The sequence below is a fragment of the Amblyomma mixtum genome, chromosome 1 (assembly GCF_055824585.1).
Source record: "Amblyomma mixtum isolate Tamu chromosome 1, ASM5582458v1, whole genome shotgun sequence".
Classification (NCBI taxonomy): domain Eukaryota; kingdom Metazoa; phylum Arthropoda; class Arachnida; order Ixodida; family Ixodidae; genus Amblyomma; species Amblyomma mixtum.
The window spans coordinates 155,805,339-155,817,083 of NC_143012.1; the positions used below are offsets into that span (position 1 = coordinate 155,805,339).

At 43.7% G+C, this 11,745-nt stretch overlaps 1 long non-coding RNA gene across 2 annotated transcripts; it reads left to right on the forward strand.

The window, feature by feature from the left end:
- Positions 1-2,208: 2,208 nt before the first annotated feature.
- LOC149369452 (uncharacterized) lies at positions 2,209-6,579 on the forward strand. 2 transcript variants are annotated; one of them, XR_016285293.1, is made up of 4 exons: positions 2,209-2,888; positions 3,111-3,200; positions 4,290-4,393; positions 6,270-6,579. It is a non-coding gene; the product is annotated as an uncharacterized LOC149369452 (long non-coding RNA). The 2 variants fall into 2 exon arrangements; XR_016285291.1 differs by lacking the exon at positions 6,270-6,579 and having other exon boundaries at positions 4,290-4,481.
- The last annotated feature ends 5,166 nt before the right edge of the window (positions 6,580-11,745 follow it).

Genomic DNA, 11,745 nt, shown 5'->3' on the forward strand with positions numbered 1-11,745 from the left:
CAGCATTGTTTTGAGGTTTGATTTCACCTGACGAGCTTTCTTGAGGCGAGGCGAACTGGGAGTTTTCCACTGGCTTGATTGTTGCTTTGATTCAGGATCGTAAGCAAAGCACCAAGTTTCGTCACCTGTGATAATTTTTGAAAAAAAGTTTGGATCATTTCGGGACTCTTCTTTCAAAGCACAACATGCTTCCAGACGACCTTGTTTTTGTTCAGGAGTCAGCAGTCGTAGCACGAATTTGGCAGCCACCTTTTTCATTCTCAAATCTTCTGTCAAAATTCGCTGCACTGAACTCCAAGTCACTCCCGACAGCTCCACAATTTCTTCAATCGTCCGTCGTCGATCTTCGTTGATGATTGCACGAATTTTTTCAACATTTTCTTGTGTTCGGGCCGTGGAAGGACGACCAGAACGAGGTTGATCATCAATTGACATTTCGCCATTTTTGAAACGGGAAAACCACTCAAACACTTGACTTTTCCCCATAGAATCATCCTTGTACGCTGTTTTTAACATTTCAAAAGTTTCTGTTCCATTTTTTCCGAGCAGGAAGCAGAATTTCACCGCCGCACGCTGTTCACAAAAACCAGCCATTGAAAAAACGACACTCACAGAAAACAGTTATCACAGTAAACGCAGACGACACTACTACGTCTGACCTTCAGCGGTGCCACTCGGCTGGCTGACTCTGGAATGTTCACTCTCTGCGCTCCTAGCGGCAAAACACGGTACTACGAAAGCGCTGCCCACCAAAAAATTAGTCCGGTTTCTTTTGGGTACCCCCTCGTACAAGTGTTTCACATAGAAGCAATTCAATTTCAGCTTATTTTAAATTGATAAACAGGGAGCGAGGTGACCAACGCGATTTAAGTCTATTCGAACTTCTCTTGCATATGACATTGTGCTGCACGCCTACAAGAGCAGAAATTAGCTTAAACTCAGTGTACGTGTACGTAACTTTTAGCTTTTAGGTTGTTCCGCGCAGCTTTAATGCACTCAAGTATAGTATTGATATTCAGAAATGAAGTTGACTGCCTCCAATTTTTTTTTTTTTCGAACTGTAGCGCTATGGAAGCATCGAATTCCGCAACAAACCGGGTGCCAGAGGAAACAGTAATCAAGGCGCTTATATTGCGGCAGTGCATTGTGAATTCTTATGGAATGGTTCATGCGTCAGGAAATAACTCTTTCTTTTAGAGGCTAATGAGAAGCACTAAACAGTACATTGCACTAGATAGACGCAGCCCGAAGACCCAAGCTCGAAAATAAATGAAACTACGGCGTATAAACCGGCAGGTTTTCCTTCATCATCGTAAGTTGCTTCGGATGACTGAGACTTTTGTCTTGTATGCACAAATAAAACTGAGCTAAAGGACACATTGTATCGCACTGACGAACCAAACTTTAACAAAAGCATAAATTCAGCGGTGGCAACTGCCTATATTGAATAAAATGAAAGCGCGTATAATAGACGGAATCGCCCGAATAACCAGTCGGTTGAAGCGTCTTAACGGATGCTTGCTGGCATAGCGCTGGCAGTGCTCCATTTCTGCTCTGTTGACCCATTTTGAAAATATTTTGAGAACTTCGCGAACACTGGAACGATGAGAGGTGAGAACTGCTGCATCAGCAGTTGTCGACTGTCGTTTGAAGCCCTCTTCTGCGCCATCTTCCTCAAATGTTGTGAATCCCCTTTGTTTGCCTGACGCTTCTGATCACTCGATGCGGCTTTATTAAATCAATATTTCTACAGCTGTGTCTATTTCGATTGAGTTAAACTATTTTTGAACAGAGCGGTTTTTTTCTTCGGATTCTCCTCACACGTGCGGCCCCATAAGCACAAAAGAAAGTTGAAATTTCTCGCAGCAATATCACGCGGCAATATCAGTATTTAAAACTGTTACTGTGCCTGACATTGAATCAATAATGCTGCAGCATTCACATCGCTTTCTTAGCCGGTTCTATGACTGATTTAGAAGTACAGGAAGGGCAGTTTATTGATATATATTTCGCAGTGCCTTCTGTACGCGGTAGTAAATGAGAGCTGACGAGAACTTCCGAATGATGCTCGTAACTTTTAAGCTGCAGCTGCTCTGAAAACTATTCTGTTGCATACGCCACACATTTACGGCAGCATCTGCGTAATTCATACTGCGTAATAGCTGGCTGCATTAAAAGCTTCAAAGAGATACTGCAAGGACTGATAAGACGAGTCTCGCCGCGCTCGTTGTCTCCGATAACGGAAGAGTTGTGCGCACGCCGAAAGCGCGGAAAAATACGTGCCACAAGGGCAGAGAGGCGCATGCAAAAATAATAAGCTACCAGCACATTGCAAGGACCAAAGGTTGTCGCCCGCACGCGGGCGGCTTGACCTTGGGACACTACTGGGAACGCAGACGTTCTTTCAGTCAGCGGAGAAAAGGAAAAGAGGGGAAGCGCGGGGTCCGGCGGAACGAAAGAAAGGCACGAAGCATGGAGGAAGGAAAACCTCCTCTGTAATTCCTCTATGGCGCGAAGCAAGCTTTGGAAGCGATGGCTGGCGATGGGTTGTAGTTTCTCCTGGTTTCTTCCTTCTCTCTCTTCAGATCACGTGCCTGTCTATTTGGATTGGCCGCTCGCGTAGAGTCGAAGACGAAGCCGCTGTTTACCGCGCCTGGGTGCCGTGCGTGCAAGTCGCGACGCGCATTCCTCATTTCATCTTGCAGTACGGGCCTGTGTGCGTTTAGGTTCTGTTCAGCGATTACTTCATCGTGCAAGCTTCATCGATGTGTGACGCTGCAGTGGGCGACATCTTCGCGAAAGAGTCAACGTCTGAAAGAAACAGCGCACGCCGATCGTCGCGGCGCCCTCATCGTACGGATTCTTTGCGCCCAATTTCAACCGTACAAGTAAGTGACATTTTCGTTTGGTCATACGGGTTGTTTCCTGCCATCAAGTTATGGTGTGTTCAGTACAGATTTTTTATCATGGATTGTGTGCGCGAGCCGCTGCTTGTTGCTATTTCTTGTTTTGAGCCGGTCGCGTGCGGCCGGAGGGAGCCTATCGTGTACAACACACGATCGCAGCGGCGCAATCTGCCGGCGTCTTTCTCATGCTTTCTTTCGCTGCAGGCTCTGATCCTTCGTCTGCCGTGCGAAAGAACATTGCCGGTCGTCTCTTCAACGCCAAGTATTTGTCCCTGCTCACGACCATTCAGTAAGGTAAGTCCAAACCGCAGTCTCCGTTCAGAAAGGGGCGAGTAAATTAGTGTGCGCGCTTCTGTGGCACGTACTGCGCGCAGTGCTCACATCTACTGCAGCACTGTATGTGATTCCTATTGGACCATAATCCCTTTATAATTTTAGCGCTGCAAGGCAACTCCTTCTGCCAGGCCGCTTTTTTTTTTTTTGCGAATGGACGGCGTCAATTTTTTTTCTTTACCACGGAGTAGCAAGCAAACGATAAAACAGTAAACGTGAAATTTATTTATTCATAGGCACGAAATTAGCAGCTCATTTGTGCTCTGCGCTTCCTGGCATGCGGCCGTTTTCGCTTACACCTTGCAATATTTTTGCTAACCCAGAATGTGACTTATCATGCCAGCAGTTTTACTGCATTCGAATGGCAAGATGCGCTTGCTAATGGTGTTAAGTTGATATGTAACTGGCTCTTCACTCAGGCTGAGAACTAATAGAGAAAAGTGAACTTGTTTAGTTCTTTTTACTAGTGAAAAGGTCGGGGCTAGTTGGTGGCCAAACATTAGCTCACATAAGCGTACAGTCTATGTCACCTCTTTTTGTGCTCTTGTATTCTCTTGTGAAAGAGTGAGACTTTAGGTTTGATGTCGCTCTAAGAGGTTGAATAGAAGAATACGCTAGTATCTAAGCTTTTCTGTTTAGAACAATAAGGATTTTGGTTGCACTGCGGTAATCTGTCAACGAAAAAAAAATTCTGTAATGAATACTGTCAATCTCGTAAGCAGTAACAGTATAGTTCTTTCTTTTTTCTGCAGTGGCTGTTAGAAAATGTGTTAATTATGTTAGGCACTTAGTGACAATTCACTGGTAATAGGCCATTGTGCTGTAGAAGTTTGTCTAGGCTTATTGTGCCAGTGCACTGCATCAGTTATGCCTGTTATAAATATGTGGCAAGTGCTGTAATGGATAAAAATTTGGAATCAAAAGTTGTTTCTCGTTTTCAAACTATTCCTGTCGTTTTTTGAGCATGTGTGCTGCCATTACGTGGTTTAATGAACATATAAGTTATCACTAACCATTACACTAATGCTATAAATGACGCCTCTATTGCAGTGCACCTGGGAGAAGGAGGGATGCAAAGGTGCACAACCATTGTCACTCCTAGCACCGAAGTTCAGCCTGGATTCCGTACAAGTGGCCGGGACTAGATGTGTGTGGTATGTATGTTTTTATGTAATTGGGACATTGTTGCAAGTTCATCATCACTTGATGTCCATCCGTGAACACAGTATGCTATGTTGCACAGCTGCAGCCATTCTATTACAGAGATTTTAGAGCTTTTCAATGTTTTTGAGGACTTAGTTCTGAAAGAATTTCTGAATAATGGTTTGATTAATTGTGACCACTTTTTATGACATGAAGTATAAATGCAGTTTTTTTTCTGCAAAAGTAGGCTGGACTTCAGCAAAGATTTCATACTGAATTAGTTTGAGAGGCGCTGCCTACAATCCATGTTGCTGACGTCAGAAAAAAATGACACAGTTATGGTAATGCTTGGCAGGGTGGCATGCTACCAAGCTAATATGACTAGCACCGTTTATGCATGTGAAGCTTAATGTGATATGCAGCTACGTGAGGCTGTTAATCTTCTTTGCACTGTTCACACTTTCTTTTTGAGTAGGAAGGTGCTGTTCGCTGATGTGAATAATTTCCAATAACTCACATGAATCCATATTAGTTTCATTTCACATCGGAGTGAACTTAAAATTTAATTAAGGTCACGTGCACTGCATGTGACAGCAGATATGGAAGGCAACTGTTTTAATAGCCATTCTTGAATGCTGTCAGTCAGTGTTTACAATTTCATTATGCTAAGCATCTGAAAAGATGTGTAAAGGTAACATTCTATTGTGCCAGCAAAATGTAATTCATGAGAATTACTGCTGCTGCATATGCTGCAAGCATTGGAAGAAGCAGCACTGTCTAAATAAGAAGACGAGATTTGTAATTTCCTCAAGCAAAAATAGTGCTTTAGAAGGAGACTGTTCTGTGCTGCTTGTGTAGTTAATGTAGTCTGTCAGTGAAGGCCAGTCCATAACCAAAGCTTTTTGCACAGGCATAATGTAGAGGTGTAGTATGAAACAGGCTATGAACGTGAATAAAAAGTATCTGTATTATAATGTGGTCCAAATAATTTTTTGGGTATGACGTTACCTCATGCATGGAGACAATTCTTTAGATGTGTAAGTTGCCCTTGCTATTATTTCACATTTAGCCGAAAGCTTTTCTTTGTTTTCCAGGAGTGGTACACTAAGATTTATAGTGCATAGCCTTTGTGCATAGGCCTTTCACCAGGTATTTAAACTGTATCGAAAGGCTGTGACAATGGAATGCACCCAAAAATGCCATCACAGGGACAAGCTTCCTGCTGTTTGCTAATTGGAAATGAATTCACAGGTAATATATGCAGGGAAAATTACAGTTGGAAGTATCACTGATTGATGCTCAGATAATCACCTACACTTCCCTTTTAGGAAGAAAATTCACTGTATGGGCAACAAATCATATAATGGCATCAGAGACCTGAGACATATTGTTAGCAAGGGCTGCATGAAACCTTAACCACTCTAGATACGGAGAAATAAAAACACGAGAATGGAGGGAAGGGTTTGTTAAACGGCATTTCATTTTATCACCTTTTAGTAGCTTCCATTTCATGCACATGTTTTTCTGTTTCTTGATATGACCCTCTTCTTAGTCTGGCATCCGGGATGCCTACAGCCTGACCGTGCAGCTGGGCACAATATTCTGGATTTTTCCTGAGAAGCCACTGTGCTTGTGATAATGTCAGCATATGTGAGTGATTAAGTAGCTGCCATTTAGGACATGTTTTGTTTTTCCTGCATATCTTTTCTGATTTTGGTTCTCAATAATAAACAGAAGCCTGCACTTGTGGCATTGTTTTCATGCATTTCCATTTATCCCTGCCTTTTGTGTGGTTTACACTTTTAGACCTGAATTAACTAAGCCCATGGTCACGTCGTCTGAGCTTTGTGGTTGCAAAATTCATTATATGTTTTCTTCTCTGTGCAGGTCAAATACATGGTACATACTGCCTCCACCTGTATAAAGAAGACTGCCAGGGTCATTGCTGTAATATGGTGTAGCATGTGACAAAATAAATATGACGGTATGTTTCTTTCTCCGATTCGTTTATGAATTCTTTGTGTACATTCTGCAGTAGTACCTGCACCTGAACACACAATGACACAGACCATCTCACATGAAAGATTCGTCGCAACATTTTGACACTGCCTGCACTTCCAGAAAGACTCGGGCTTCTACCATATGGGTCAACTTTAGTTCTGCATTCAGTGGGCAGGTTTACGCTACAGAAGGGTAATAATGCTCTCGTGTGGACAGTATAAATACACCACCGAGTAGTGTATAGATACCCCTTGCAGTGGGGCATTACTTTGTACCACTAGAAGGGTAACTTTATCCATCATGTAAGGGTATAAGCTTGCACCACAGGGGTGCAAACTTTGCTCTGTTTATGACGGTATAAGTTTAGTCTTTGACAAAGTAACTTTGCACTTCTATACATAGCATAAATTTACCTGCTAAAGGTGCAAACTTGCACCTTGCATGCTAGGATATGTTTATGCTTTCCTCAGGCTAACATTTACCCCTTTTAGAAAGGTGTAATGTTATACCTAACTGGTTTAAAGTTACTCTTCTTATGTCAGTGCAAGTTTAGGCTATTAGAGCGTAACATTACTCTATGTGCGAGAGCATAAATACTTAGTCTCCAAGAAACAGCGTAACCTTACCCCCAAAAAGGTGTCAGCTCAGCGACAAGTGTTTTACCCCCCAAAAAGACTAAGATCACACCTTTTTTTCTTAGAGTGAGCTCAACGTCTTAAAGCGCGGGTTTCAGAATTTTTAAGCGTACGTATTCTAACAATCACAGTGAAGAACTAGCCATATAGAGCGCTGCAGCCAACTCAAGTTCTACACTGAACGCTTTCATTATTTACCCCTTATTACTCCGCAGGATTAGACAGCAGTTCTCTATAAATATATTACATGCCTTGGCTCCGTAGTTTCTTCAGCGTCATCCACTGCAGCTAGCCGTCCCTCCCCCGAAACGTTGTGGTCGTCGTCCCCACGAAATGACATCACACGGAAACGTCAGACACATTGTCGTCGATTATACGGGTAGCGTGACACCATACTCCTCTCGCACCTCGATGTCCCCCATGAACCACTTAACATGGCCCCCTTAACGGACGACGTTGAAACCCATGTCGCATTTCACGAACGCACCTTTCGCTTTTTTCGTGAGAAGGCTTAACCTTGCTGGATGCTCAACCGGCTGGGGCGTTCCTCTGGCTCCCAGTGTACGGCAAAAAAATAGATACAGTGTTCGATTACTAAGCATAGATACGCGGGCAGCACTGAGCGCCTGCACATGATCAGGCTTCTACAAAGAGTTAAGGAAACGCATTTTTGTTCCTCATTACTTGAGAGACATTAGCCCTACGTGGCCTCGGGCCGTGCCCTCAGAGGAGGAGCATTCCAGTCGCACAGATCTAACGTATATTGTAACCCCGCTTATTAATGCCAGTGCGCGCGACGCGTGGTCGCGTCAGCCGCACACGTTAAGCATGCGCAGCCACCGAGGGCAGAGTAAACAAATATCTCACCGCGCACGCATCTGGGCACACCCAGCACCTCAACCTTGACGGGCCTGAGTGGGCCGCACGAGCACACCCACTCCTGACAGGAGAGACCCTGCGCGGCCATGCACTGGTCGTCGTCGCTGCACGGCAGACCCAGGCCACGTGGTTCGCTGGTGGGAGCAGCCGCTGCACGAGCGAACGGCCCAATCGGTGGAAGGGAAAAAAGACTGCGCTGCAAGTGTAAACGTTGCCAATTTATTGCGCAGTTATTCTGAACCTCATCCGTATACCATAAACGAAACGCGGTTATCCCTTCCAGTTGCCATTTCTTGTTTCCATCGAATACAAATATTTTTCAGCCTGAATTGCAATTTTCGGGCTTTAAGAAAGACAATTTATTGGTTTTTAAGTTCTAATAGGAGAAGAATTTCATAGGAGAAGAAATTAAATTGCAAAAACCGGAGTTTAAGAAATATGTCAAATCGTATTTGTTCAAAAAACCCATTTCTTTCCTTCAATAAGACATTGTTTGCATTTATTATTTTTCGGTGTAATCAAGGTGTATATATATTATCAGAGTACGGTGTGCTATGTGTCTGGAATCTATGTGTGTGCGTGTTTTCAATTGCATGAGTTTTGCAGAGTGCCGAGATGTGCATTTAGCGTTTCTTTTTTCCCTTAAATTCTACTAAGTGTTGTCTAATTCCATATTTATATGTTCACTTTTATATGCTCAAATATTTATATGTTCAAATGTGTTTATGTAATTGAGACCTGTTTCCCTGTCTATCTTTTCTTTTTATTAAGTATGCACTGAAATGCCGAATTGTGCTACCTGGGGCAGGAACCTCTGTCAGGCTATGAGCCTTTAGCTCGTGCTCCTTTTTTCTCTGTTGTGAGAAAATGAAATGAAATAAAAAAGAAAGGAAGAAAGAAAGAAGGGAAGAAAGAAAGAAGGAAAGAAAGGAAGAAAGAAAGACAGAGAGAGAGAAAGAAAGAAAGAAAGAAGCAAAGAAAGAAAGAAAGGAAGAAAGAAAGAAAGAAAGAAGGAAAGAAAGAAAGGAAGAGAGTAAGAAAGAAAGAAAGAAGGAAAGAAAGAAAGAAAGGAAGAAAGAAAGAAAGTAAGAAAGAAAGAAAGAAGGAAAGAAAGAAAGAAAGGAAGAAAGAAAGAAAGTAAGAAAGAAAGAAAGAAAGAAAGAGAGAAAGAAAGAAAGAAAGAAAGAAGGAAAGAAAGAAAGAAAGAAAGAAAGAAAGAAAGAAAGAAAGAAAGAAAGAAAGAAAGAAAGAAAGAAGGAAAGAAAGAAAGTTCCAGCGAAAAATTTTACATTTGCATGAAAATTTTCGTTCAAACTGCCATAGTTTTTTAAAAAAGTAACATCGAAAAGCCGGGATTTTTCAAGTAAGTATTCGAGGTAAGTATCAATCAACTAGCTTAGATTGTTCTTTTATTTTCTGCTTTTGCACCACGGAGCCCCTCGTGTACTTCTCAGCGGCAGTGGCCAGGCTTTTCTCTCCGCCGTCTTGGAGCAAGTTCTTCATGCCTCGAATATACCACCCACAAGACAACGTACGCACAGAACGCTCCCATCGGACCTTTTTGGACGTGCTTGCCACCTACATCCAACTAAAGCATACCATCTGGGACTCCCTGTTTCCATTTGCAACTTTTGCCTAAAACACTGCGCTACCACGAACAAATCGTTACTCTCTTTTTTCGTGTCTATGGCCGGACCCCTACCTTCGTCATGGAAGCACCTTTCTTTTCTGTCTCCGTACCCTCTCAGCACCCTCCCACCAACAGTTTACTTCCCGCCTCGCCCACTGCCGTAAACTTGCGCAATTGAACAAAGAAGCTTCCCAGGCCTCCCGGTAACGAAGTTATGACCTCATCCACCGTGCAGTTTCTTTCTCTCCTGGCTATGATGATGGGAGATGGTGATAAAGACAAAAAGGTGAGATTCACGCACAATGCCTACAGTATGGACTTTCACTGCTGAACATTTCGTATTTTCTCACATTTGATTACGTCACACCGTTTCTACCAACGACCAATTGCCAGTTTCGTAGGTAATGCCGCCACTTTTTTGGCGATGCCGGATTTTCGTTTCACATTAAATATTACGTGATATTAAAACCTAAGGTGTATTGGTGAATGACACATCTTGTTCCAAAGTTACGCGCACTACGCAATAATTACAGCGAAAAACGTGGGACCCGCGAGCCTGACGTCTCTACTGCTTTAACCTACACCAAAATCATCGCCATCAGTCCATGCAGCTGCGTCCGCTGTAAGGCGATGGCCTTTCGCACAGCTCTTGAAATGATGCTGTCTTGCGGCCGGGGTGGCCACCTTGTCTCAGCAAATCTCCTAATCCCTCCTCCCTGCATGAATTTCTCCCGCGCCATGTTGCATTTCAATTGCCGCGGAACCCCCCCTGTCACCCTAATGAAGCACCGGTTCTATTACGTTTTTCGCAATACATGCCGTGGTCAATTGTCGCTGCTCTCTTTCAATCTCTCCACTTCCCCTAATAAAACTTTGTCTAGCCCACTAGGCTGCCTGCAGTGTGTATCTAGGTCTTTTAACTACCGTGGAAAAATCCCCGCGCCGCCGATCTAGCACCTTATAACAGCGTGCGCCAATCATTAACGCAGGGATGTCACAGCTGGAAACGTGCTTCTTTATCCCATTAGCGCGTCGCAGCCATCACTGCGCCCGCTGCAATAGAAACCGAAACACAAGTAAACATAGCGTGTAATCTAAAATTCTGTATTATATGCTTAGCCATGACATTCTCATTAATTCTAGCGAAAGCGAAAAGAATTTGTGATATATTTTTTCATTGGCACAGGGGAACGTTAGGCAAAGCGTGTCATGGCACAAAATATTTTCGTTTGCACAAAGAGGGTTCAAAGATATGATTTTCAAAGAATTTTACCTCAGAGAAGCCGAGCACCAGGCCAGATGAAAGCTTCTACCAATTGGAAATCGGCGAGTATCCGGCGGCACTTGGGATCGAACCACACATATCCCGCATGCAAGGCGGATGCTCAGATCAGTAAAAAACCGCTGTCGTTTTGCGAGAGTTTTAGCTCCCGCGTTACTGTTCCTTTGATATGAATAGCTCTGCATAGGTCGCGCCAGCCTGCGCTATAATTGCTATCCCCTATAGTCGGATACAACTTAGGAACGCAGAGGCAGATGCCGCTCAAAAGTTGCCCTCCAACCAATGGAGTCAACAGATTGTCACGACATGCCAGTTTTTCCCTTTATACCTGCTAGCGTGGCAACCCAGGTGGCTGGTAGCTGCAACGGGATTAACCACAGTGTGATGACAATCTGTCTAAGCTGTTAGCTGGAGAGGTATTAGCAGCTGTGTTCTTTAGTTGTAATCGGCTATAGTGTAGTGTGAGCACTGGCATTGATGTTCGGGAACAAGATACGGATGCGAAGCATATGTCAAGCTTGTAAGAATAACGCACAAACAAGTCCTGATTCAAATCCTTTTCTAAGAGTTTTTTGCTGTGCCAGCGTAACAGAAAAAAGGCCTTGCTTCTTACGAGAGCTGGACACACTGGCGTTAACGATGACAGTGGTGTCGGTCGTTGTTGGCTCTCTTTCAGCCAGCTCCGCTGAAAGCGACGACCTGCACCCAGATGCGAAGTGGTTAGCGCACCATTCGGCAGACTTTTCTCGTGGAGAGAACAAACGCTGGTAAGTGTAAGCGCTGATTATGTAAATCTGTTGACAAATGCAAAAATAACGTCCATCCTATGGGCTGGTTAAACGCACAAAAGAAAACAGGTGACTAAGTTTAAGCCATTTACGTAATTGTCTTCACAGTTTGCCGCCGACGGGCACGCCTGTCTGGTACGCCAATCTT